The sequence below is a fragment of the Heterodontus francisci genome, unplaced genomic scaffold (assembly GCF_036365525.1).
Source record: "Heterodontus francisci isolate sHetFra1 unplaced genomic scaffold, sHetFra1.hap1 HAP1_SCAFFOLD_152, whole genome shotgun sequence".
In the NCBI taxonomy this organism is placed as follows: domain Eukaryota; kingdom Metazoa; phylum Chordata; class Chondrichthyes; order Heterodontiformes; family Heterodontidae; genus Heterodontus; species Heterodontus francisci.
In genome coordinates this window covers 3,629,986-3,635,985 of record NW_027141229.1, presented here as the reverse complement: position 1 = coordinate 3,635,985, position 6,000 = coordinate 3,629,986, and positions in this window count along the sequence as shown.

Genomic DNA, 6,000 nt, shown 5'->3' with positions numbered 1-6,000 from the left:
GAGTGACAGGATTCCAGAATACTGGGCTAATGGGAAGATTCTTGGTAGTGTAGATGAGCAGAGAGATCTTGGTGTCCAGGTACATAAATCCCTGAAAGTTGCCACCCAGGTTAATAGAGCTGTTAAGAAGGCATATGGTGTGTTAGCTTTTATTAGTAAGGGGATCGAGTTTAGGAGCCACGAGGTCATGCCGCAGCTGTACAGAACTCTGGTGCGGCCACACCTGGAGTATTGCGTGCAGTTCTGGTCACCGCATTGCAGGAAGGATGTGGAAGCTTTGGAAAAGGTGCAAAGGAGATTTACTGGGATGTTGCCTGGTATGGAGGGAAGGTCTTACGAGGAAAGTCTGAGGGACTTGAGGTTGATTTTGTTAGGGAGAAGGAGGAGAAGAGGTGACTTAATAGAGACATATAAGATAATCAGAGGGTTGGACAGGGTGGATAGTGAGAGCCTTTTTCCTCGGATGGTGATGGCAAACTCGAGGGGACATCGCTTTAAGTTGAGGGGTGATAGATATAGGACAGATGTCAGAGGTAGTTTCTTTACAGAGAGTAGTAGCGGCGTGGTACGCCCTGCCTGCAACAGTTGTAGACTCGCCAACTTTAAGGGCATTTAAGTGGTCATTGGATAGACATATGGATGAAAATGGAATAGTGTAGGTCAGATGGTTTCACAGCTCGGCGCAACATCGAGGGCTGAAGGGTCTGTACTGCGCTGTAATGTTCTATGTTCCATGTTCTATGTTCTATTGAAGAGCTGGTACCTGTCATATCCGCTAAGTGCATTGCACTGTTGAACTACAAGAAAGCCCCCAGCGAGTTAAGATCCGTAGCACTTAAAGCAGCCAGAAGCACTGCACAAAGAGCAGACAGGCGCTGCGCAATTGACTACTTGCAACACATATGCAGTCATATTCAGCTGGCCTCAGACACCGGAAACATCAGAGGAATGTATGATGGCATTAAGAGAGATTTTGGGCCACTATCAAGAAGATCACCCCCCTCAAACCTAAATCAGTCGACATAATCACTGACCAACGCAAGCAGATGGAACGCTGGGTTAAGCACTACCTGCAACTGTACTCCAGGGACAATGTTGTCACTGAGACTGTCCTCAATGCAGCCCAGCCTCTACCAGTGATGGATGAGCTGGACATACAGCCAACAAAATCGGAACTCAGTGATGCCATTGATTGTCTAGCCAGCGGAAAAGCCCCTTGGAAGGACATCATTACCTCTGAAATAATCAAGAGTGCCAAGCCTGCTATTCTCTCAGCACTGCATGAACTGCTATGCCTGTGCTGGGACGAGGGAGCAGTCCCTCAGGACATGCGTGATGCCAGTATCATCACCCTCTATAAAAAGAAAGGTGACCGTGGTGACTGCAACAACTACCGTGGAATCTCCCTGCTCAGCATAGTGGGGAAAGCCCTTTGTAAACACCCCTACAGGGGATGCAGAGACCAAGTGAGCCCACATCAGAGACGCAATCTATGACTCAGCAATGACCACCTATGGCAAACGTGTGAAGCGGAATGCAGACTGCTTTCAATCTCACTTTGAAGAGCTGTAACCTGTCATAGCCGCTCAGCGCATTGCACTGCTGAACTGCAAGAAAGCCCCCAGCGAGTTAACATCCATAGGAGTTAAAGCAGCCAGAAGCGCTGCACAAAGAACAGTCAAGCGCTGCGCAAATGACTGCTGGGAACACCTATGCAGTCATATTGAGCTGGCCTCCGACACCGGAAACATCAGAGGGATGCATGATGGCATGAAGAGAGCTTTTGGGCCAACCATCAGGAGGATCGCCCCCCTCAAATCTAAATCAGGAGACACAATCCCCGACCAATGCAAGCAAAAGGACCACTGGGTGGAGTACTACCTAAAACTGTACTCCAGGGAAAATGTTGTCACTGAGACCGCCATCAATGCAGCCCAGTCTCCACCACTCATGGATGAGCTGGACGGACAGCCAACAAAATCGGAACTCAGTGATGCCATTGATTCTCCAGCCAGCGGAAAATGCCCCGGCAAGGACAGAATTACCCCTGAAATCATCAAGACTGCCAAGCCTGCTATACTTTCAGCACTCTACGATCTGCTAAGGCTCTGCTGGGACGAGGGACCAGTACCACAGGACATGCGTGATGCCAATATAAGAACAAGGGTCACCGCAGGGACTGCAACAACTGCGTGGAATCTCCCTGCTCAGCATAGTGGGGAAAGTCTTTGCTCGAGTCACTCTAAACAGCTCGAGAAGCTGGCCGAGTGCGTCTACTCTGAGGCACGGTGTGGCTTTCGTGCAGAGAGATCGACCGTTGACCTGCTGCTCTCCCTTCGTCAGATACAGGAGAAATGCCGTGAACAACAGATTCCCCTCTACATTGCTTTCATTGATCTCATCAAAGCCTTTGACCTCGTCAGCAGACGTGGTCTCTTCAGATTACTGGAAAAGATTGGCTGTCCACCAAAGATACGAAGTATCATCACCTCATTCCATGACAATATGAAAGGCACAATTCAACATAGCGGGACCTCATCAGACCGCTTTCCTGTCCTGAGTGGCGTGAAACAGGGCTGTGTCCTCGTACCCACACTTTTTGGGATTTTCTTCTCCTGCTGCTCTCACATGTGTTCAAGTCTTCTGAAGAAGGAATTTTCCTTCACACAAGATCAGGGGGCAGGTTGTTCAACCTTGCACGTCTAAGAGCGAAGTCCAAAGTACGGAAAGTCCTCATCAGGGAACTCCGCTTTGCTGACGTTACTGCTTTAACATCTCACACTGATGAGTGCCTGCAGAGTCTCATCGACAGGTTTGCGGCTGACTGCAATGAATTTGGCCGAACCATCAGCCTTAAGAAAACGAACATCATGGGGCAGGACATCAGAAATGCTCCATCCATCAATATTGGCGACCACGCTCTGGAAGTGGTTCAAGAGTTCACCTACCTAGGCTCAACTATCATCAGTAACCTGACTCTAGATGCAGAAATCAACAAGCACATGGGAAAGGCTTCCACTGCTATGTCCAGATTGGCCAAGAGAGTGTGGGAAAATGGCGCATTGACACGGAACACAAAAGTCCCAGTGTATCAAGCCTGTGTCCTCAGTACCTTGCTCTTTGGCAGCAAGGCCTGGACAACGGATGTCAGCCAAGAGCGACGTCTCAATTCATTCCAACTTTGCTGCCTCCGGAGAATACTTGGCATCAGGTGGCAGAACCGTATCTCCAACACAGAAATCCTCGAGGTGGCCAACATCCCCAGCTTATGCACACTACTGAGTCACTGGCGCTTGAGATGGCTTGGCCATGTGAGCGGCATGGAAGATGGCAGGATCCCCAAGACACATTGTACAGTCTGCTCGGAACTGGTATCAGATCCACTGGCCGTCCATGTCTCCGCTTTAAAGACGTCTGCAAACGCGACATGAAGTCCTGTGACATTGATGACAAGTCGTGGGAATCAGTTGCCAGCGGTCGCCAGAGCTGGCGGGCAGTCATAAAGGCGGGTTAAAGTGTGGCGAGTCGAAGAGACTTAGCAGTTGGCAGGAAAAAAGACAGACGCGCAAGAGGAGAGCCAAATGTGCAACTGCCCCGACAAATAAATTGTTCTGCAGCACCTGTGGAAGAGCCTATCACTCTATAATTGGCCTTTATAGCCACTCCAGGCGCTGCTCCACACACCACTTACCACCTCCAGGCGCTTAACCATTGTCTCTCGAGATAAGGAGGCCAAAGAGACAGAGAGAGATTGTCAATTATTCCTCTCTCTTTGCACAATACCCAGTCTGGGAAGGCCTGTTCTGCAGTTAGTTCCTCAACGTATTGCTCCAGAAAACTATCCCGTATGCACTCCAGTAATTCCTCCTCTACGTTATTGTGACAAATTTGATTTGACCAATCTATATGCAGATGAAAGTCACCCATAATTACAGACGTTGCCTTTTCGCATACATCTCTAACTTCCTGTTTCAGACCATTCCCACATCACCACAAGAGTTTGGGGGTCTATATATAACCCTCACTAACGTTTTGTTGCCCCTTAGTGTTTCTCATCTCTACCCATACAGACTACACATCATCAGAGCTAATATCCTTCCTCACTATTGCGTTAAATTCCTTTTTAACCAGCAATGCAATTCCACCAGGTGTGGAAATAAGCCGTTTTACTGATGGTGTGAATATTTGGTCAGAAGCTCATCGCAAGACATCTCAAGGTTAACTATGCAACCAAGTGTGTGAACAGTTTGGCTTCGTCTCAAACATTTACAAAGGAAATGGGATGGAGTGTGTGGCCAAGAAATATTTGAAGCAGAGACAGAAAGCAATGGCTTCAAACTTCGCAATATTTAATTGGCATTTTAGATGTGTGAGGTAATGCATTTTGAAAGGATGAATGAGGAGAGACAATACAATTTAAATGGTATAACTATAAATGTGGTGAAATACCCCACCTGGGGTATTTGTACACAAATCTTTGAAGGTGGCAGGAAAGGGTAGCAAAACTGTTAATAAATATATGGGATCCTAGGGTTGAGAAATAGAGGCAAAAGGAGCAAAATCAAGGACATTTTGTGAAACATATATAAAATACTAGTTCTGCTGCTCCTGGAGTCTTGTGTCGAATACTGGGAAACACACTTTAGGAAGGACATTAAGCCTTCAGAGATGGTAAAGAACTTTTTTACTAGAATTTGTCCAGGCATGAGGGATTGCTGTTCTGTAGCTTGGGTTGTTCTGCTTAGAGCAGAGAACTTTCAGAGGAGATTTGATTGAGGTGCTTAACATTAGGAAGGTTTTAGATAAATTAAATAAAGAGAAGCAGTTTCCTTTGTCCAAGGGGTCACTAACCAGAGACACAGATTTAAGGCGATTGGTAAAAGAAGCAGACACGAGGAATTTTGTTTCTGAGTGGTTTGGATTTGGGATGCACTGTCTGATAGGCTGATGGATACAGATTCAATAGTAGATCCCAAAAGGGAATTGGATAAATATTTGAAGCAGAAAAAAATGTTAGGATATAGTGAAAGAGTCAGGGAGTAGGAGTAACTGGATTGCTCTTTGAAAGGGCCAGCACTGACTTGATGGACAGAATGACATCATTCAGGCTGTGCTATTCTATGAATCTATAATTGTTCCTGCCTGTACTTTCCCAATATTCCTATCCTTTCAGCAGGTGTTTGATAAAGTATCACATAACAGCTTTGTTACCAAATTAGAAACACATGGGATTAAAGGACCTATGTCAGCCGTGGCTCAGTTTGTAGCTCTCTCCCCTTTCAGTCACAAGCTTCTTGGATCAAGTGTCACTGCAGGACCTGATCACAAGAATCAAGGCTGACACTGCAGTGCAGTACTGAGGCAGTGTTGCACTGTCAGAGGTGCCGTCTTTAGAATGAATCATTAAACCAAGGCCCCGGCTGCCCTCCCAGGTAAATGTTAATGATCACATGGGATTATTTTGAAGAACAGGGGAATTCTCCACAGTGTCCTGGTCAGTATTTACCCTTCAATCAACATGACAAAGACAGATCTGATCATCATCACATTGTTACTTGTGGGATCTTGCTGTGTAGAAATTGGCTGCCCTGTTTCCTACATTATAAGACTGACTAAACGTTAAGAAGTACTTATTAATTGTAAGTCACTTTGGGACATGCAGTGGTCATGAAACGCGCTACATAAATGGGCGACTGCTCTTTTATTTTCAATGCCAGCATGCAGGAAATTGTCTCAGTGACAGAAAGCAGAGAGTAGTGGAGAATGGTTATTGTTCAGTCTGGAGGGAATTACACAGTGGGGTTCCCCAGGCATACTGTTGGGATCACTGTTGCTGTATGTTAATGCAATGGGCTTGTGTACAGAGAGGATAATGTCAAAGTTTTCAGATGGCAGGAAAGTCAGAAATGTTAATAATCTGTGAGAAGGATGGTAACAGACTTCAGGAGGACAAAGACTGACTGGTGAAATGGACAGGAACATGCCAGATGTAATTTAACA